General features: G+C 39.0%; 1 long non-coding RNA gene across 1 annotated transcript in view; it reads left to right on the forward strand.

The window, feature by feature from the left end:
• The first annotated feature begins 519 nt into the window (after window positions 1-519).
• Window positions 520-23,274, forward strand: part of LOC134139111 (uncharacterized) — a 107,652-nt gene continuing 84,897 nt past the window's right edge. The window contains exons 1-2 of the long non-coding RNA XR_009958068.1: window positions 520-590; window positions 1,674-1,903. This is a non-coding gene — a long non-coding RNA (uncharacterized LOC134139111). The remainder of the gene's footprint in view (window positions 591-1,673; window positions 1,904-23,274) is intronic.

Raw genomic sequence — 23,274 nt, forward strand, 5'->3', positions numbered from 1 at the left:
GCCATCAAGCCACCTTAGCTGTACAAGGGATTGCTGCTTTTAGTACACAGTCACTGAGAACTGCAGGACCAATCTTCTGTGGGTGGTTACTGGGGAGGGAGTAAGTTCATCTCGGGGAGCACATATGATATACCGAATGACAGAAAGGAGCACTTGTGATGTAGTGATATGATGCACAGATTAAAAGTAGATTCAGATGATTAGAACTGGGCCCATGTTCCTCTAAGAGGCAGTTTCCCACATAAAACCTATCTTTGTTTTTGACCTGCTTAGGTGGGTGTAGTGACTAGATAAGACACAGTGAAAAAGACCTGGCAGAAAGGAGAAAGAAATAGAGAAAAACAAGGAAAAGATTCTTTCAAATTAAACTAGTGTCCTGGAAGTTGAGCCTTCAGAAGCCGGAGAAGTATAAAGGATACATCTTTGGAAACGCAGAGGAAACAGTTACTCTTGTTGAAACAAAGTCACTGAACCACAGATGAAAATCACTGAATTTTGGCACCCTTTGTTTCTCTCCTAGGTTTAGTTGCTGAGCTGGTCTTGCTGCACTGATTTTTTGAGATTGTCTTCACCTGTATACATGCATCAAGGTAAGTGTCAGACATCCTTTGACTCAGTGACTTGAGAACTCATGTCTTTCAGAGCTCTGAATTAAGAGGGCACTAACAGACTTTAATTGCCTTAAGCAGTCTCACCTGAGATCTCCCAACCCCCTTCACATGGGCCCCTGAGCTTCGGTTAAGCTCACGCCTGGGCCTTCAGACCTTGCCTGAGTTATGTTGTAGGCATACTCATCTCTAGGTTGAACCCTAGGCTAATATTGTAGCCTTACCTCTAGGCCTGTTTTTGGCCCTGCCTCCTGCTTCTCCTGGTTGGATTTCCTTCATCCCCTTGCTGTGCCTGGAGCTGTTGATGGACTGTGTTACCAGCACCCTGCTTTGCCCATTGTGTTCAGATCCTATGGGACGGTGGTGAGGGTACTGTGTGTGTTGGGGTCACCTTCTGGTCTTTGCTTATTTTTCCCAGTAGAGCAGCCCTATTCTTGCTGTTCCCTGATAATGCTTTGACTGAATGTTTGGCTGGCTATTGGATCTTCATAAGGCAATCTGGTAAACTACATACTTGTATTTTAGTATGGGGCTCATATGTAGATCAGCAGGTACTTTCACAGAGTCGTGGGAGAATATGAAACTCAAGCCTGAGTTATTTTTAACTATTGAAAAAGTAAGTAGAAAAATTCTTAGAGATAGCCCTTGGGCTTCTTTCTTAGCTATCTGAGCTTGTTTAGTCTTATATGCATGGCTAAGGCAAGACAATGAAGCTTTCTTTGGTGTTCTTTTACAGCTTAGGCATGAATATGATGCAGAGGTCCCAGGAACCTGGTAAGCAGCGGGGTCTGCTGCTGCTCAGTTAAGAGGAAAAATTACTGCGTTTTGTTGTTTAAACAAATAAAACACTTTTTCCTTTGGGCAAGACTGCAGGCTTTTGATTAAATCAAGCAAAAAGATGATCAGGAGACAGTTGATATAAACAAAGGTGGCTACCAGGCCAGAACTATTAATAAATACGGACTCTTGTTTCCAGATTGATCCAAGTCTTAACCTCTTCTAAGTATAAACATTGTTTTTTTTCTTTTTCTTTATCTTTTTTTTTTTTTTTTTTTTTTTTCCCAGTTCCCTGTGAATGACTGACCTGAGGGAAGAGAATGCAAAGTTTAGCATCATCTGCTATGCTTGGAGGGCTGTGGGACATGTTTCTCCCTAACAGCTCTAGGAGTGCTGGAGAAAACCCTTTGTAGCCTATCTGTCAGATTTCTTGGAGAGGGAAATGCACTCACTGTAACTGGAGGAGCTGGATGAAGAAGAAAAAGTCTGAAAGAAAGCCAGGAAGCAAAGAAGTCTGGGTAAAATTTTTTGACTCTACTATAAACTACTGTTACAGGGTATAGGTGTCAGGAAACGGGTGGATTTTCAGTCAAGATTGAACAAAACCCATTGTGTAAAAGGTTGTGATGGTTTACTTCTGATGGGTTGAAAAGTTAAAATAAGTTTTGGAGGCAGCATGGTCATTTTTGGCTTGCTAATGGGAGGTTGATGTAGTCAGATTTGGTTATCTGTAATTCTCTGCTCTTCTGAGGTGGTGAGTGGAGAAAACTGGAATTGAGCAATAGCTTTTCTCTGCCGGAACTCCCGTGGAAAATGGCAGGAAAACTCCATTTGCACCCTCTTAATCAGCTTGTATGTGAAAAACCTCCTCTAGTCAAGAATGAGCCTTACTAGATATTGGTACCATATGATTTCATGCTTGGAGTTAGTCAGCTAAGACTTAGAAAGATCACTTTGCAATTTGATTCCTTTTCCCGTAGAGTCCACTAAATGCTTATAGCTAGGAGTCTCTTAGCAGACAGCTGGTTATCTTGAGAGCATGGAAATGTAACATGTCTAAGGCAGAATAAATGAATATTACTTTTAAAGATTTATTTCCTCTTCTAGTGCATTTTTATAGCTTCTCTGCACTTTATTAGGCCAGTAATGAAAATGTGAATTTTAAACAAGTGGCATGTACGAATTGATCAATTACATTATTTCTTGTGATTGTACTCCCATGAACACAAGGTATGGAGTAACAATCTTCTCTTTTCTTCATGGGTACCTTCTCATTTCTCATGCTGCCTAACCAGGAATGCCTCTTTCCAAATTTAAATATGGAATTGTGCAATACAGTCTTTATTTTACACTATTGAAAATGCACAGAGGCCTCTATATATCCGTCATGATCTTACCTTAAATATGGGAAGAAAACTCATTCGGTGGTGAACTTCCAATACTGTTCAGGTCATTTCAGTTCATAGATGCATCTGTCCTTCAAATTTCCATTCCTTCCCAATCTGCCTTACCTACATTCTCTTTGCATTCTCCATTTGTGTGTTTACAAATGAGAATGAATCAGGTGTTGTGGGGGGAAGTGGAAGAGTGAGGCAACATGCTAGCTCAAACAAACTTGTAGCTCAGCTACACTTCTCTGTGTTTCTTGGTGTGATTTCCTATGGTCATGTGAAGCTTCAGGCAGGAACTGTATGTGGTGGCAGCATTTCTGTACACATAATGGAGGATCTTTTGCCAGTCAACAAGTAATGGTAGTAAACTGTGATTAACTTCATTAATTAAATCCTGGTGCAAAGGTGTCAGCCTTTAAGACATACAGGAAGGCAGAGGATTTTTGTTCTGCTTTAAAACCTATTTTTCATTTGCTCTGGGGAAAGAGAAGTAGTGCATGTATTTCATGGTTGCATCCCCACTTCCCTCCTTCCCTGCGATTGTAGGGGAATAATCAATACAAACTCCAGAACAGAGACCAGGCAATAATGACAAAGCTCTTGAGAAAAGCTGATCTTTACTATAGCAGACCTGTAGGACTCCGTATTTAAAATCTCGTCTATAATAAATGGTCAAGATGAGAGATAATCTTCTGTCAGTGCCTTTTGACTATATTCTCAACTGATGAATACAATAGCCATGATCTAAATATCTGAGATTTTTGAGAAGTTCAATCCAAATCTAAGTTCTGTAGCTGTTGCTCAGATTCAAAGGAACAATGAATAGCTCTCTTTAAGAGAGCTTCTATTCCAGGATTGTTGGTGTGACTGGGTTTCCCTAGTTGCAGAGCAGACAGCAGTGATCCATAATGAATCAAGCTTGCAAGGAGTGTATCTTCCCTCCAGGCACAAGTGTTTCTGAAGGATTTTGAAAGTTGACCCTCTCTCTCTGGCTGTTTCATGCTTAAAAGGCAGAGCATGATGAAACACTGATATGTCTAGCACAAAATCTGAGTCATTTAACACTGTTATCAAAAACCTCTTGAATGTGAGTAAGAGTGAGGAGTGAGTGGGAGGGGACTTTTTCAGAATAGACCAAGGACGATAATGCCTGAAATGGACCATAACAAAGGGTATTTTCCCCAGACAGCTGATTTAATGACTCAGACCTTTGTCATTTTACTTCCAGTTGAAGCAGTGAAGCTCTGCAAAGCTTTAGTTGCAAGCAGATTTTTTTTTGTGACTGAGAATGCACTAATTCATTAAACCTACCATTCAGCTTTTTGCCTTGCCTCAATCTTAATGATTGCAGTAAAGAGCAAAAACTGTGGTTTGGACGGTTTTGTCATCTTTTAAATAAATCATTAATGGCCTGGTTGTCAAATGTGCTAGATGTTGGGATAAGACTTTTGGAAGTTCTGTGTTACCTTTTTTTCTGCTTTTGTGAAGTCAGGGATACAAGGAGGTGGTGTTAAGTGAATGCTGCCTGGTTTTGAAAAATTTGCCTTTAAATACATATTTGTATGGTTAATTAGAAGTAATACCTCCTTCTCTCCCTCAGGCGCAGAACATGTGTTGTGGAGTTATGAAAGTTATAGGTTAAAAGTTATTATGCCTGAATGTGTCCATAGATTTCACAGTTTACAGGATACAGCCATATAAGATACTGGTCAGCAGAGTTAGTCTGTACTCCTATTATGTTGTGTTTCTTGTAGGTCAAGTTAAATTGTAATTTGTTCATAACAGCTTTGTTGCACCTTTGTGAAAGGAAGTGGCGGTTCTCATTCTGCAGGTAGAAAGCCAGAGGAATGGAGTGGCTACCAGTCTGTGCAAAGTTTCACACCTTTTAGAGAATGAACTAAGGCCAGGATACTGATGTCAAGTCTGGAGCTTTAGCTGGAAAGCTGTGCTCTCTAGCACATTATACATGTTATGCATACATCTGATACCTGAAGTCCTTTTGTTTGTAATGGTTTTCTAGTAAAATGATTTACAATAAAACACTGCCATGTCCTGCAGAACTGTATATGGGGTTGATTGGTGCATTCTGATCTGGAGTCTGCTGTTTACCAAACAAATAACTAAGCCTCTGTTTCCTGTCCTGCAAATTTTACTATTAGTGTTCCTTAATGCTTAAAAAGTGTTCTGAGATCTTAGGGTAAGAAAAACTATGATGTGTTATTCTGTGGTATGCTGGAGTATATCTAATTTTAAGGTACTGTAGCACGTCCTGTGAGAATTTATTGCAGTTCTACTCTTTCCTGTAGAAAAAGGCAAAGTCCCACAGGCTAGCATAGGATTTGGTACTATTCCTACCAATGCCAGAATGAGAAGAACTGGGTTCCAAATAATCATTTTATTATAGGGTCTTATTGTAACTTTTGTTTTCTTTGAGATACCTTTTCTTAGCTAGAGAGACATTCTGAGATATTATAAAATTGTTCATATTAATAGTGCCCTAGGTCATTCTTCATCCTTTTTAGGCACTTCAAATATTACAGTGGTACTTGCAAGATCTAAGTGAAACTGAATGTTACCTGTTTGTGCAGACTGACTAAAGACAGTCTTTTGCCCCAAGGAGACTGGAACCACAATATGGACCTCTTGGGATACAAGCTGTGTTTATTCCATTTACACATAAATAAGAACGACTGGAAGTTGCAGGGTGGTTCAGTATTAAATCAGGTGTTTCTGAGCCACAAGTAAAAGAAACAGTCGTACAGGTGTTCCCAGGCTCCAGTCTGGGAGTTCCTGCAGAGCCCCTGGGTCTGGATCATGCTATTAGGAGCCAAGTGCTGCTGTCTCAGGGCAGGGTTGGGCCTGACGTCCCAGAGGACTCACGCAGGACTACCTGGAAGGCAGTGCTGGCTAATGGAGCTCCCACCCTATGAGCCACTTCTGCCCATTTCCTAGTCTTTGGGCCACAGCCTTGGAGAGAGCAGAGTAGCTGTAACCCTGTCTCTGAGGGCACTGTACGGCTGTGTCCTGTAGGCTGGATTGGCCTATGTTTGAAGAGAACTTCCTTAGACTATACATCTTGGCACAAAATAGGAGACTGTGTTTCTCTATAAGGTAATGCATTAACACAGACTTTTGGAGAAGTACCATCAAAAAAAAAAAAAAAAAAAAAAAAAAAAAAAAAAAGGAGAGAGAGAAAGAGAAGAAAAGAAGTAGTAGGTTGTATGACTCTCCTGAATAACTAATTCCTGATGAAAGCAATGCTGTGTTCGTAGACAAGGTTCTCCTAATCTATTCTTCTTTAATGCCTCCTCAGAAGCCCAACTAATCCAGGCATAAAGCAGCACTGACTTTTGTAATATTGCTGTTAGGAAACAGTCTAATTGTGGGTTGGTTTAGCGTTTTAATATATGGACATTAGCTAGTTCAGAATTTCTACCCATGGTGTGATACATTCATATCCTGTTTTGTTTGTGTCTGTCTGTTGGTCACTTACAGTCACCTGGAGTAGACATCGTTGCCTGCCAGGAAAACATTTCTGTAACAGAGAGGCTATTTTCTGGATCCATTGAACTTGTCTCAATTGGTTGAATCTTTTCCTCTTTCATGGAAAACCCAGGAAGTTTTTCCCATTAAGAGGAACTCATTTCTAAATTAAGTGTGCTAATAAATATAGATCTTACCGTATTACTATGTATGGATCTTGATCTTTTTTTTCTTTTCTTTTTTTTTCTTTTTTTTTTTTTTTGTTAACGTAGGCAAAGCTGCTGGGCATAGAGGTTGACACTGTATCCGCAATAACAAAGCGTGGTCAACCTCATAGTGAGAAGATGTAGTTGAATCAAGGGAGTATCTAGTTGTGGTGCACTGTGGTATGTGTGCCTTGTGGGGAACTGAGGTTTGTAGAAAGGAAGGGGAATGATAGAGAATCAAACTACAACTATTATTTGCATCAGAAAAGCAAGTATAAGAATTGAAATAATATCTTGCTGAAACAGGTTTCTTTGCATATGTGGATATGAAGACATACTCTGATATAATACTATGCAAAGTAGAAACTAATTTAATTTGCTGAGAGAGAAGAAGAACATTTTCTGTTTAATGAATTTTAGTGTAAACCTTTTGACAAATCCACTGACCAGGGCTCAGGATGCTCATACCTGCCTCCCCTGTGAAGGATGAGGAAATCAATAATGTATTGGTATCCTTTTGCTATTCTAATGCAGTCTTTTAGTAGTTAAACCCAGTTTATACTTTTGATAATTACTAAAATAGGTGCACGCGAATTGTTGTGGTGCTGCACTTGGTTGTCTATATATGTATTTTTTTTCTGAAAACAACCTCTGAAGTAGCTTAACAGCCACAATAATAGATAACAGCAATAGCAAAAAGCAATGGAGAAACAAAATTGTGGCAGAAGCCTGAAAAGCTCGTGATCATCTGTCATATGAACCTTCTGGAGCTGACAGAAAGAGCGCCTGTTTCGCTGGGCTGTGACCAGTAGATGCCACTGCAGCCTTATTAACAGGGGCAACGCAGGCGGGATGAGTGCAGCAGCAGGAACAGCTGATAACTGCAGCATAGAAAAGGGACATCTGATGGTCTTTTAAGTCATGCTATATGATGGTAGCATGTGGCATACTACCAGATGCTAAAGGGTTATGTAAGACATGGGGTAAAGCTTCCTTATGTCCAGGTATACTTGATTAATGTTTAGGGCAAGGTGGTGCACTTGCTATTTAGGACCCTGTGGAAAGCTTGCTTTTCCTATGTTTCCTGCTTGTCCTTGCCTTATGACAGATGTGAGATGCCCAATGGTATCTCTGCTGCCCTTCCATAGGAATGCAATATACTGTATTTTTTTTCCAGGTAATTAGAGCTTTGGTCCCAGGGAGAACTGAAGGTTTCTGCCCTGGTAGGTGTGCCTGGCATCACGGTGGGGAGTTGATCAAACACGAGCTACTGCAGGTACACAAAAAATATGAGCCATCTTGTGGAGGAAATGAGCAACATGTAATGAAAAAAACAAAGCAAACTCTTCCTTGTTCTTCAGAAACCTACAAACCTATATTTGTCCTCTGTGTGTGTGTGTGCATAAGGATGTTATCTGGGTGAAAAGATCTTCCACTGAAATATCATTTAATCAAAAAAAAAAAGGTTATAAATGAGTGTGTGTGTATATTATATATTTTCTTAGACAACAGCAAATACTGGAAACCACACAGCTTCAGTTGTAGTTCCATTTTTTTATATACATAATTTTAGCCCACCTGATTGTTAAGTCTGGAGCATTATCTAAGAAGTGAACAAGTGAACTTGTTGGTCATACAAAAGAAGATCCACATAAGAAGTCTTAGGCTGCTAGAAGAAGACTCTGCAGTGAGGGTGTTAGGGATAAGAACCAGTGCTGTACTAGCCAGTTGGCAGGAGAACATGAGGGATAAAAAACGAGGGTGCAGGATGTGGTGGAGGGGTCGGGTCTATGTCATTTGTGCTTTTGTGTGGATTTTATTAAGGGCAAGAGCTTGCTTAAGTAATTGCCTACTTCCCCACTCTCCAGTTTTGCAAGGTGGCAGGAGCTATTCTAGTTATCCAGAACAATTCTTTTGCCCTAGATGGGAATAGCCTCCTTCCTGCTGCAATTTCTAGTTTATAGCAAGCAAGTGTCTGTAAGCGTTTTGTGGCTGCTGCAGAAGAAACTCTACTCTGAGCATGTGTCTTTGAATATGACTCAGGAGTGCACTCCAACTTACTGAGCAACTCTTACTGTGATTTTTTTCCTCTCCTAAAGGTAGGAATAAGTGTTTTGCATCAGTTCTGCAAAGCTCTTCAACAGATGCTTAACTTCAAGGATATGAATGGTCCCATTGAGGGTATTCATTTGCTCTGTGCTTTGGACTGATAAACACTTTGGACCTTTGTGGAGCAAGCCATGAGTGACTTTTACTGTGACTGGCACTGTAAAGATGGGACTATTATTTTGGCTAAAGAATATTGAAGTTAAAACAGTGCAGATCCCTCATGATTTGATGCAGAGAAGCTCATTCTAATAAATATATTCACTTTTAAATCAATTAGGCAAGCCCCATTTATTAGGACCTAAGGATCAGAAATCATGAGTTACAGCCTTAAGATTAACTTCTCCCTCAGTTTTTTGGCTTTACCAAACTAGCTCTACCCAATGTTATTTTAATTGACACTTTGTTTTTTATTTGTCATTCTGAACACTTGTGATGCATTCAAGTTATGTTTTCAATTCCTACTGTGCAACTGTAAGGATGGAAGATATACTTCACTGAAGTGAAAGATGAGATTCTTGAGTAATTGCGTGAATAAAAGAAAGAAATAGTCTTAAAAATACAAAATATCTAAAGAATTGGATCAAAAGTTGTGGTAGCCTTTCAAGAATTTGATTAAACTGGATTGATGTTAGGATCATATTTTCTCTGGAAGAAAGAGCACATGAATGCACTTTACAAAGGGAGAATGAGAGCAGTTTAAATGAAGCCTTTTTTATAGATGAATCTAGAAAAATCTTTTGTTTCTGTATGTGAGTTCTTATAAACTGATTACGCTAATGTGGCTGCTTCTGTAATTTAATTATCTCTGCACTCAATGAGAACAAGTTAATTAAAAGTCCCTTCTTTGTTAGTTGAAACACATTGGTTTTTCCTACATGGAACTTCATAGCTTTTTGTTTCCTTTTCTTGTTGTAGGCTGGTTTTGTTCTGTGCAGCTGTGTTTTCTATTGCATAACAGCTTAATATAGCTATATATTAAGAGCTTTATAGCTCTTCCTTTTTATAGGCTGGACAAAATTGCCTCCAGGACTTTGCAAATGTAGGTCAGTAGTGTAAAAACACAAGTCTCACTCCTGTATTTAAGATTGCTCTGAAATGGCCAATCCGCTTTTCTTTCAATCACTTCAGCAGGTTGTGGTGCAGGCCCTTAATGTTACAAGGCTAAGTGTGCATGGAAACGGTTGAGCTCTCAAACCTGGTCCCAGTAGCCCAGGCTTGGAAACCCTATTTTGTTTATAACCAGAAAGGTTTTTATTTTAATAAAACTCTTGGAAGATGAGCTTAACCTTGGGCTACAGTAATGTCAGAACTGAACAGGGCTGGGCACAGTTAGTATTTAGATTGGCAACAGCCAATCCTTGGGAGCTGCGTGACTCAGTAGCTGACACACTTCCTTCTGGGTACAACTGCCACAGCACGTTGGTAGGAGGTACTGCACTGCTCCATGAGTCATTAAAACCAAAGCACTGAATTTTTCCTGGTCATTAAAGATCATTTGGCTTCCTTAGTAAGAGCGCGGCTTTGCCTGGCTATTCTGACTAACCCCTGACTCCAGTAGTTTCCCTCCCCCTTTGCAGTCCCCTCCCTGGCAGTTCCAGTTTCATCTTTTGCTCTTTGTGTTCCTGCTAAAATACGGTGGCTTAATGAGGTTGGCATAGTCAGTGGCAGGTCCTTTTTAATTCCATGGAGATCCCTGTATGTTTACAGCTGTAAAACTAGAAGGCTAAATCCTCACTTAGTATAAAACAGATGATTTATTTTGATCATCAGTGTACACAGGCCAGGGATTTTGTGCCTGCTGTTTCTTTTTCCTTCCTTAGAAAAACCATTGGAGTGAAAGCCACCAAACTTGCAGCATTTCCTGTCTGTCTCAGCAGCAAGGATGAGCTTCCTTCTCCCTTGCAGTAGCCTGTGGAGGGCTCTTGAGCTTTGCACGTTCCTGAGGACCAGCTTGTTCTTGTGATAGCAGTAGATGTGTGTATAACTGCTTGTGTATCTGTTCTGGAGAGAGATTTGCTCTTTGAGTCCTCTGTATACCAGTGAATGGCACATAGTATCCTGCCATGAGAAGAGCTAACTGTTTGCCTTACTGCCTGCGGGCTAGCCGTATGCCAAGGCTGCCCTGACTCGAGCACGTGTTAGCAGCTTTGTGCTAGAATTCTCTTTATGCACAACTGCTTTAAGCTTGGCTAGTGATGCTGATGGCCACTTTGTGTTATGGAGTAGCTAGCTTTCTTTTCTGACCTCTACAGACCAACAGGGCTTTCCTGGTTTTAGAGACTGGAGGTTCTAAATGGTTAAGATGAAAGAGAAAGGTGAGGAAATCAAAAATGGGTAGTCACACTCTGAGCACTTTGAACAGCTTTTTAGCTTTGTCCCTGCTGTACTTACCACTTGTGTGGATTCATTCTGTAGGTGACTGCTCCAGCAAGATTCATGTGTTATGCTGGAGTTTTTAAATAAGAATTTCTCGGTGATTGCATTTTAAGTACTTGCCAGGTCTGGTCTGTATTTGATATGGGATTGTTTTAGGAATATCGAAGTATCATGTAAATGACAATTTTTTAGGCAGGAATAGGGGCTCCATTTTTAGGCCAATACTCCATAGTCTTTACAAATACCTTATTTTGATAATGTGATGTTTAAGTTACTTTCCCAAGAGATATAATTCTGTGCTTATTGAGTTGATGGCCTGTTTCACCTGGTGCACTGGGTAGGGGTCTTGGTCATATTCCCAGCCCAGAGATAAATAGAAACTTTTTTTAGAAAAAGGTATTTTTCCAACTTAAATTTAAAAAAACAAACTTATCTGCAAAGGAAATATCTATAAGGAAAAAGCTAACCATGGAGCTTTAGCTGTCTTAATCCTTCCCTAAAATTTTTCTGGCAATTAAGATGACTCTTATTCCAGTATCTGAAATCATCTAGCATATCAGAATGATCTGTAACATGTTTTGAGATGTTATTCAGTAGCCATCCAGTATATACATGTTTAATCGGCGTTTTTAAAAGCTTGTTTACATTTCTAGGATGAGAAGTTAGCAGTTAATAAATCTTTGACAGCAACAGGAGTCTTGTTTTAACCCACTTACTAATTCAATACCTGGAAAACTCCTCAAACATCTCAGATTCAGTATTGCTTTTAAGTGGATACTTGCAATAATATTTGTAGCTCACATACTGATACCATGCTGTGCTTGTTCTGACCTCCGTTTAAGGACCTGATCCAAAACCAATTTTGAAATAAGCGGAAAGTCTTCCATTGATGTTGTGCTTTAGAACAGATCCTATAAGAAACTGCAGAGGAAGCGATAACATAGTGGTGGGTCATGTGTCTTGTGTCTGCAGTACTGGGGAGCTGATGTCATGTTTATTAGAAGCCAAGATCAGAGTTCACAGGCTCAGGAAATGTCTGCAGAGTTTAGGAATGGTTTGTAACTTCTATCTCAATGACAGGTTTATTTGGCACTTTTTGATAAGTGGCCTGTTTGAAATTTCCTCTCCAAGTAAGCAATTTGTAATTCCCACTTGAAAGGGCTACTGTGGGGGATGGTGATGGGGCCATATTTGAAAACCATTTATGGTTACTAACATCCTGGCATCTGTCATCCAGGAGTTCTGTGCCTTTATTGTTTTGATCTGTCCAAAATGACTTCTTTATATAGAAACTGGAAAACTCTCTTTGTATCCGGAGTAAAGATAAAAGTATTTACAGTCCCTTAAAGCATATAAATAGAATCAGTGACTAAGTTAAGGGAGCATTAAAATAGTTCTGCTTCCCCTTTTCCCCCTTGCCCCCGTGAAGCTCGGCCTTATTTTGGTCACCTTGTCTCATATGACTTTACTGCGTGGTGTATTCTCGGTTCCTTGCCAAAATACAGTCATTGTGACACTTAAAATCTGCCAATTTTGAACCGTTGTGCTGATTCACGATCCTCTTATCCTGAGCCTGGCTTCTACTTTCCTAAGCAATGGTGTAGTCATTTTGCAGGTGTTGGAAACTTGTGCTGAATTCTTCCATTGGCTGCTGAAGAAAGTCAAAACAGTCTTTGTAGTAATGGTGTTGTAGCTCTAGTACTCTAAGGATATCAAGGAAACCAAGTTTATTGGAAGAGGTAATGGCTTTTCTTAGACTAGTTCATTTAGCTGGAAAGAGCAAGAAAACCTCAGAATCCTAAGGGATATGATAAAGAGAATCCAAGCCCAAAAGTTCATTCATTCCTTCTAAATATGTTTGATAAATGTTTGCTTACCTTCCTGACTTTCAACAGAATTGTCAAGCTCCCTGGATAGGAAAAGCATTTCATCATGTTCCTTTAGGATTGTAGTTAGATCCTAGAACTAACTAGAACAATAGCAATTCTTGTTTTGGATGATAATTGGTATTAATGAGCTTTGTTACACATATGATGGGTGCAACTGCCCCTTTGAGGCATAGAAGGAGTATGAGGAACAATAGACAGCTGCCTGCCAAGAACAGAAATGGAGATTTTTTCCTCTGGCTGCTTTTTTACAGTTTCCAGAAACACATAAAAACCAATATAGCTAAAACCCAAGTTCATTCTCAGAACTGGAGCAGGTATTTAGAGAAGTGTTAGCAAAACAAAGGTTCTAAAGAATTGGTGCTTGTAGGTGTGTTGGAACTCAACAAATCAACTTTCAATTCCATTGTGTTTTCAGAGGAGGATCAATAGGAGTTCTTACCAGAGTTCTCAGGAGCACCTTGGCTGGATAAGGGCTAATATGCCTTTTTAGTGACTCTACTCTGAAAATACACAGCCTTCAGTGTGTATGTAACATTTGTAGCAAGTCCTGACCTCCTATGTCATTTATGTGCTCTTGAAAGGATTATCTCAGCTCCTTCTTGTGGTGAGATCTGATCAGAGAAGTAAGATAGTCACTGATTTGACCCTTTTAAAATCTGGATATATGGAGGAGACCTGATTTGCCTGAAGACATGCAGAGGACAGATGGCAAAGCTGAGAGGAGAACCCAGATCTGATTTCTGTGTTGCTGCACTGGTCACTACAGTATTAAATCATGTAGGCTAATCCTGAATCCTATTCAAATTTGTTTTCTATTATTGGAAGTTTATGCATCAAACATACCCCAACCTCTGTCCTCATCTAAGATGCACCAAACTAGTTTATTCAAATAGCATCTGTTCGTAGTGTTAATTTTCTTCTATTTTTGGTGTCCTGTTCAGACCATTTAATGATGTGTTCATGACAGTGTCCCCAGAATCTTGGGGAACAGACTTCATTTTAGTGTTACAAATTGGATCTAGTTTCTGCCAGCAGGGGACATTGTTGTTCAGTGAATTTCTCCAAAAGGTTTTCATTTTGTGTGGATATTTAGCCTGATGCTTTACAAAGGTTTGATGCACTTGGACAATTTGTAACACTTACAAAAGAGCATGTTTTTGTTGAAGTGAAGAACAAAAGTTCTGAGACAATTGAATGAATTGCAATAGAGTTATCATCAGGATCTGGAAGCTGTGCTCTTTGTTCTGGCAGGAAAACGTCAAAATCCTCAGTATTGTTATTTGAAAGATATGATGCTTCTGAAGACCTTTGGGAAAACTACTTGAAAGCATTCTAAGCACCTTTAATTTTATGTCCATTGTGCATACTATTCAATGTATAAGCAAAGAGCATTTATCTACCAGATTCTAGGGAAGGGCAATCACTTCTTGGTCTCTAAGTCTTGAGATATACTTTCAAAATTACTTGGAGCAGATGTTCTGTTAAAATAGGTGTTACTCATCTGTGTGACTCCATTGTCCTTTCTTCTAAGTTGTGTATACATCTCAGAACGCTTCCTTGTTATGTTACATGATATACGAGTTGAGGACTTGTCTGTGTATAGACTAACTTTAAGCTAGCCAGTTCAGATTTTGATAGCTCTGAAGCTGTACCATTGTGGATTTGTGCTTTGGCTAGAACCTCTGTATTTCCTCATTTAATGAGGTCTTGCTGTTGATGCATTGCTAGCCAGCCCAAATCTGCTTGGGTACAGCACTATCCTTAGCTCTTCAGACGTAGCTCTGTCAAAAGTCAGTGAAACTTGTGCTCTCAAATGACTTTGTCACTCCAGAATTTCCAGTCCCTAGATTCAGATCATCATCTACATGCTCAACTGAAAATACTGAATGCATGACGCAAGCTTTTGATGGAGAATGGATTTCAGTCCATCCTCATGCTGGATACAGCTATGCACCTACACTTTTGTGATTCATGGCAATCTTTCCAGAAAGATTGCGTTTAACTCCACTGCATACTCTGTGGATTTGAAACCAGAATGCAGTCAGATCATGAATCCATTGCAGCAACAGAGTGTGTAACTAGAAGACCTTCATGCGCAGCAATCACAGATCTCATTTTCCTCTTGATTGTGATGGTTTTCAGTCATAAAGCTCTGCTTACAGCAATGTTGTTGATTGACACCAACACTTACAGGATGGTTTGTGTCAGATAAGAAATCAAAACCAGGAGTTGAACCTAGGGAAATGCTATGTGTCTACTGCAGTAGTGAAACTGTTACCTACTCTATCCACTGGGGCTTGTTCTAGAAATATAGGAAGCTCTTCCGTGTCTCTAACTCCTCCCCTGAAGAGCAGTTGGAGCAATGCGTGCTCTGGTTTCTGTTGTCATGATGGTAGGCTTTTGAAGCAGGAAGTTAGATTGCCACATTTTGTGGTATTGGGTAAGGATGCCATGAAAGCAAATAGTGTTACCTGATTCCTTGGAATAGGGACACTCTTTTGCATTACATAATCTTTCATTGGCTTGAAAGAGTATTAGATTTGGTCTATAAATCAACTGAGTAATGCTATCACGGTTGTCAGAGAGAAACTGGCCAAGCCAATAGTCAGTTCTGAATGACTGTGAGTTTTCGTTACTTCTGTGATCATCATGAGCTGTATCGTGCTGAAATGTTAAATGCTGGGAAAGTAACTATTTCTGTTGGGTGCTCCTTCCTTGTTTCCACTGTCTGAACTGTGAACCTCATTAACGCTTCAGTATCAATAAGGAGTACTGCTTTTAATCATAGAAAGCCCTTATGATGCTGGGTGCTTTAAACTCTGGTGAAAAATGATCTGTCTTGCTTTGTAGTCTGAAACCCTAGAAACAACAGGTAGATGAGACAAATAGGAGAAAGATATTTAGGAAAAATGCTAAGCATAAATCTTAGTGGGTCAGCTGCACAGATTACAGTATAGCAACCACATCCATGTACTCATCATGTGTTAGGAGCAGGCCTGCAGGAGAGGCTAGGTTGAGAAAGTGGGAAAGACTTCATATCCCATGGCAGTATGGTCAGCTTTAGCAGAGATGAATACAGCTCTGGTTGCATTATGTATATGTGCCATGGATGAAGACAGGGTGGCCTTGTCTCCTTTCAGGCATTTCTGTTGATAACCTGTGTTGCTGATCATCTGTTCTGTGGTTGTGGAGGAGGGCCATGATATGGTGCCTGCTCTGCAGGCAGCTCATAAAGGCTGCTCAGGAATGTTTACAATTCAGAGATGGGAAACCAGCAGTTGGTAGGTGAGAAGGGAAGATGCAACAAAATATACGTGCTGCATCAGCCAGAGTTAAATCAGAGTTATTTTTCCTCTGCTTCACTAAGGGGAGACATGAGGGACTAGCATGGGCATCATGTTAGAAGTTGAGATTGAGGAGGGATTTAAATCTGATGGCTTTGAGAAAGTTGGATTCCTATGCATCTTGTCTGAGGATACATCTTGATGGCAGCAGTGGATAATGCTGGTGTAAGAAATTCAGAAAAAATTTGCATTTGTTCAGCCATTCACCGATACCTGATGTGGAGGTAAGAGCCAGGGAAAATAAAAAAGAATCAGTAATTTAATATAAGATTTTTTTTTACTGGTAAAAATGGGAATCTCAGCACACACAAAACCACCTTTAGTTATATATACAGAGGTAAAGGTCCTCTGAGATGTGAATGCAGAAAGCAGTCCTTGTTTACAGTATAACGAGCCATACTCTGAACTGAGAACATGTCTCCAGTTAAATGGCTTCTCAAAACTGTGCTTGAAGGGAAAACTCATTGCCATTGAGAATCCTTTCTGAGAAAACAGGGTGGGTGCCTTGGTTTTGGAACATCATGGATAGATGTTTTGTTCCTCCAAAAAGGCAATGGACTTCATTGTGAGAATGTAGGGCATGGACTTCATCTGATATGCAGTAGAACATGGACTCCCACTGCTTTCTCTAAAGCAAAAATGGCTTGTTGCTAAAATCAAATAGCAACCCTCCCTTTTCCTCCCTCCCCCTAAAAAAACCCCCCAAGCTTTCTGAGAGTAAAAATAGAGATTTAGCTATTTTATGAATTCACCTTCATTTTGTTTTATTATTTTCTAAATAAAAATAACATAGCTAAAATAAATACTTGATACTTTAAAAATATTTCTAATATTCACTATAGTACAACAGTTCTTTAATTCACTCTTAAGTAATAAAGTTAAGATGGGAGGGTGGAAGAGTTCTAAGGTGATTTCAGTGGAAATGCTTTTTGGCTTCTGAGACTGTATTGGACCAACAGGGAGAACTCAGCTCTTTGATAGTGAGCCAACAAATACATTATTTGCCTGCTTCTCCTCCAGCACTTCTAATGCCTACTAATTCTCCATTACTTTGTTTCCAATGAGTAGTTGAACCAACATGTCCTGACACCACTGATGCCACTGCAAAAGCCTGTGGTCCTATGTCCCAAGTATGCTGACAGAGCAACACAGATCCCTTCTCTTGTGCATTTAAAAAGTTATTCTGCCTCAGCACTGTTAAAAAAGATTGCAGTGCGGCTGGGATGTGTGTGACAGCCCTTGCTCTATCAGCTTCAGTTGCACCATGTTTGTATTAGCTGAGGATGTGGCTTTGGAGTTTGATTTCAGCTGTTGGTTAAGTCAGGAAACCAAAGTTTATCACCTGTGATGCCACTTTTTTTCATGGACTCTTCCTTTTTTTTTTTTTTTTAATGTAATAAGAAATATAACTATCTGAAGATTGCTCTTCTGATGTACTAGTTCTATTTGGGGGATTTCTTGGTTTGATGCCTCCTAAATGCTGCTAATGCCAATTGTTTGATTTATGAAGAAGTCGATCTTTTTCTCATAATATTGGGTGAATTCCCCAGTAGGGATCAATCTTCCCCGTACTCTGCCAAATGTTGAGCAGATACACAGAGACTGATTGTCAGTATAGACTAATAGGACTGACATCAGTGGTGCTGTGACTGTTTGCAGCAGCTGAAGACTTAGTTTCAAAATTCTATCCCAATCAAGTATTGGAGATAGGTCTTCAGGCACAGAAATATGGTGGTTAAAAGAAAAATCTGAATCACCTTTTTTAAAAAAGTCACAGGCTTATAAGGAAAGATGTGGTGAACTTCATGCTTTGTAACTTCCCTTTCCTCCTCCCCCTACAAAAGTTCAAGAGGTTTGCAAAACCCCAGATTCCACAAAATATGACCATTTCTAATTATAAGGTTAAAGTATTAATATTGCATATAGTAATAGGAAGTGTGAGGAGGAAGCAATACCTCCGTTACTGAACGCCCCTTCTCAATGAAAATAGCAAAATCAAAGTTTATGTTAGGAAATGTGAAAGTCCCATGAGTCTCGGCATCCTCCAAAGTAATTTCTTCCACTGCTAGGTACAGTCAGCTTCCTATTTATTCAGAAACACTGTAACATCTGTGGGAGAAAGAAAGACATACTAGTATGTGTGGCCTCCTGAGCTAAAACTCTGGGTCTGGCAGGCAGGAAAAAGCAACATGTTCTTTAGGACTGTTTTTTAAGATTTGTTTCAGTGCTTACACCGCCTAGGTGATGCCATGGGAAGGAAGAGGTCAGGCTAGACTACCAAAACCAAAGCATTAGCTGCTGTGGCTGTTTTATGGTGGGAGCCAATGGGTTTTGGACCTCTTGTTTTCCACAAGTAGCAGGGCTGATCTGATACCCCTCTCCTGGGGAAAGTTCTAGTTAAAGCCAGGAGGTTTCATCTGATTAGGGATGAGTTTTGAGAGGTTAAAATGGATATTACAGTTCAGTAATGGAAAAGAAATACAACTCCTGGTATTGATCTGCTTTGTGAACTTTATTATGTCACTGGGACTGGATTTTGTCCATGGTTAAGAAGGAGAAAGGAGGTTACAAGAAATCTGTGAAATCCCAGTGTCCTCAACGTTTCCTGGTTGAATGTTATAGTAAGCAAGCAGTAGAAGGCACAGGTCAGCTCTTTCCTCCAATACTGTTTGGAAGTGGCAAGTTATGGATGAGAAAGATTTCTCTTGTAAGGGGTGACAATATTAGTGTGTTCTGCTTGTTCACTGGAAAGGGATAGGAGGCATTTTGGTACCTGCTAGAGCTGAAGAGACTGGTTTATATGAGTGATCGGTACGTATGCCCTTGACTAAGCAAATATCAAATACACTGCATTTTGGATGTATAAAAACAACTGACTTTGTGGGTGCATCAAGAGTCAGGAAAAGTATTTGTCCCTTCCATACTCCTAAAGCTGAGTGTCTCTTCCATGGCAATGGTCCCAGATTCTAGTTTCTCTGTGCAAGACTTGCACATTAGGCCCCGGTGTCCCACTCTGCCACCATACCACTCACAGCACATTTGTTTTAAGCATCTCTGCTCTCCTTAGAATCTCCAGCTGCCTCTGCATCCAACCATCTACATCTGGTGTTTGTTAGGGACAGTCTGTGGTGTTGCACATCTGTCTCCCGAGTAAATACAGTCTTGTGCTCTGACCATGTCCTGTCATGTGACTTGACCTGTAAGATGCATTTCTGTCATATGATCTGAGGTGGTGGAATCTGTTGCAAAGAGTGCAAAATCCTCTTCTCTTACATTTTAACCTGGTTTTCATTTCAGGTATGAGGTAAAGCAGCCAAATGTAAACTTAAAAATATTTGCAATATTTTTTAATTCTCAAATAATTTGCATGATTCTATGAATTAGAATTTTGATGTCAGGATTTTGATGTCAGGCTCTTAAGATAGCAGCTGGCAAAACTGAAATTGGGGTGTAGCCTAAGTGATTTGTTTTCAAAGTGCAGGAGAACTTATAGCTCCTACTAGGTCAGTGAAAGTTATGGAGGGCCTAGCACTGTTGAGAATTGGCCTGTTTTGCCTCCAATTGATCAAGGCCTTTTAAGTACACACTTAACTTCAATTCTGTAAGTAATCCTATCTGATGAACAAATACATGTTAAGGAGATGTTATGTTCTAATATTAGGCTTCACTTTTGCAAATAACAGTCTATCTCTGACTTCTGTGCAGGTAACATCATATATTTGTATGACCATTGTGCATAAGAGGCTTAAACTTTGGTATTACTTAATTGCTCGTGTGGAGTTGCAGACAACTAACTCTTGCATGATCATGTACTAGTGCTGTCAGTGTGCAGAACTGAGATAGACAAGGGTGACTTTCTGTGGCTTCAGGGGTCTTCAATTGAAATCAACCCATTTGTGTGAACTACTTGTGAATTCCCTTTAGAAAATGACTTAAAGTAGCTTAATTTCCAGTGTTGCTCAACTTTACTCTTCTGAGGACAACCCTTTCTGATGTGATTGTCCTTTCACATTACTTGTACAGCAAGGCTAATATATTTGTTATTCTTTAGTATAGAAGAACCAAATGATTTTAGTATTAGTAGATATGTATACTTAAAAAATGTATGTCTGCATATAATGTAGATATGTGCATATGTATGTGTCAGTTTTCAGAAGATTATTGGAAGCAGCTGTGGGGGAAGAGTAACAAAGCCATCGATTTGAAAGCCAAACAATTAACATAAGAGTGGAATACTGTAGTTACATCAGTCTTTCTTTAAAAAACCAGAATTTCTCCCTTATTCCCAAACGTACATTATTAATTCTCTTGGCATGTAACATACCAAAATGAATGCATTTATGAACTTGACTACTTCTTTTAACAAGTTCCAATAACTGCTTCCTAAACCTTGTGTTTTTATATCAATTACATACAGTAAGCATTGAAATCAACCAAAGAGAACTGCTGAGGCCGAGAAGGGTTATTTATGTTAAATTAGGATTGCCAACTGCCAAAAGTAAAATGTGGATATAATTTTATAACACTATTTTATAATTAAAGTCATAAGTGAGGTTTCCTGCTATTGTTTAAAAATGTGTCATGATAAATTTAAATCAAGGATAAAGGCACAGAATGGGCTACTAAAGAACATATCGATACAACAAAGATGGTACGACGAGCATGTCTGTTGCAAAAGAAAAACATGTGCTAACAATTTCAGTGAAATAATTATATTTATTGCATATAGATTCTGTTATAGGAACTATACCTACTTAGAAACTGTTTTCATTCATGTCAGATTGAGGTTAATTTCTTGTTACTGTATGCCTATAGATAGATTTTACTGTCAGAGAAATTTAATACGTTGGTATAATGATAAGACAGTGCTTTAGCCAGACTAGATTTTTTAAAAGGCCAAGAGAGCCAGAAAAAAATTACTAATTTTGCTTAATATTTATGTGTCCACAACATTTTAGAGTTAATATTTCATCAATGAAGAAAATTTTGGCAAGTAATTGCTACTGGCTAGATTGAGGAAAGAATTTAAGCACATGCTTAACTAACAATTTCAGTGGGATGTTAATTTTTAATAGGAGTTAAGCAAATGCCTAAGGACTTTTATAGGGATTCTTTTCCTAATCATGGCCTGAATTTGAAGAAGAAATAACTTCAAATTATCAAAATGAATGGGAATAATATGACTTTGTTTTAAACTTAGCAGTTGCCTGAATACATAATTTTGCCAGTGTATCATCAAAGCCATTTACTTCACTAAATTTTGAGGCTGACTCATTACAATCTAGTGGTAGTTCATAGTACTAGCCCTTTCCTCAGAAAGAAATGGTTTGATTCACGAGCATTTGTAAGAGTGAGCATTTCAGACTTTGGTAAGTTATGTTCATGGAATAGGTAAGTAATTTCCAATGTATTATTTCATACATCGCTTTGTTAACATAACCCATGTGTTTTATATCAGCACTGGAAGGACATTAATCAGTACACACCACTTCTACCAGACATATTCTGTGCAAAGTCCCTGGTTACATCTCAAATGTCAATACATGGAAAAAGATGAATAATAAAATGCAGTAGATATCACTTGTTACGTATGCCATTTATACATTCATTGTAAAATTGATCCCACAGAAAGAGCTGACAGTAACACAACATTGGAGTTATACGGTCAAGCACTCAGAGATAAGAAATGCCATGTACAGAGGTACAGTCTTAATTCTGTTGCCTTGTGTATATGCATTATTATGATAGAGAATTTAATTACAGGATTACAGATTGTTTATCCAGTGACACAATATTTTTTTTTCCAAAATGAAAAAAAACTTAGAAGCTGAACAGTGCAGGAACCCGTTGATGTCTCTATGAATTCTATCTCAAAGCTTCCACATGCACACAAAAAAGAAGTAGCATGACTTTAAAGCTCTGGAGCAGAGAGAGATTATCTCTGTCTCTGAAGAACTCTAGGGAGTTCTCTGGAGTTAGAGATTTTCTGTTGGTAGATAGTCACAAAATAGTGATCTCTGCAAAATAATTCATTATAAATGAAAATGTACCTTGAGTCAGATGCCACGCTTAGAAAATTTTAGCTGAAATGCTTGCATTTTTAAGTCATTCATAATTCTTGAAAATAGAGATGCTGGATGGAAGCAATTGCATAGTGCTAGTATTAGAGGTCACTGTAGCCACTGATAGAATAAATGCTGAAAATTGTTCTTATTAGTGACACTATTTCTAACTTAATTCATTAGTCATTTGAGGCAGAATTCTTTAGAGTCTGAGCTCAGTGAAGTCAGTGGAAAATTCCCTTTGACTTCGGAGCTCTTAGCTGCTTAAGGTAAATATCTCCGTCCTTGTTCTGTGCTCTATTGAGGGTGCAAATACAATAGGAATTCTGCATTTCTGCTAAATTTAAGTAGACAGTAGGCTTTGGGGACATGAAGCAAAACTGTTGGCAGTGGAATGGCATCGACTTTGGATTTTAGGCCAAGCCCTTATCCCTTCATTGGTTTTGCCAGGTGAAATAAGAATGTAGTATTAAAAAAGGATTGCTATATAGCAGTTTTGAGCATGTCAGGAGTCTTTTGAGAACTGATGCCAGATGAACTCATTAGCAGCTAGCGATCGCATGCATATCTGAAATGCGCATAGCCTGTTTTGCCTTAAAACAAAATGAGATTATAGCAGAAGTACTATATAAGGCAACTAGAATGATAATTAATAGATCTTAAATGATAAAGGATTTGCTTCATGGGGTAATGTACTTCTGAGTTCTGAATTATTTCTGGTGTCAATAAGCAATTCATGCTCTTTGGATTCTCAGTGCATTTCAGAGTACATGCAAAAATCTTCTGTTGTTTATACCCAGCTCTAACACTGAATTTTGTGCAATTCTTTTCATCCCTTCCTAACTAGAAATTCTGAGGATCACTGAGTTGTAAATACTCTCTTTTCATTGAAATCCCATTGGAAATTCTAGTTCCTTTAGCAATCTCCCATTAACATTTGCAGATACTATAAATATGCCTGTTTATTTTAGAAACATGGACATGTATGTCTGCAAGGGACCTCAGAATCATCTGATTCTTCTCTATGTG

This window comes from Rhea pennata, chromosome 3 (assembly GCF_028389875.1).
Source record: "Rhea pennata isolate bPtePen1 chromosome 3, bPtePen1.pri, whole genome shotgun sequence".
NCBI lineage: Eukaryota > Metazoa > Chordata > Aves > Rheiformes > Rheidae > Rhea > Rhea pennata.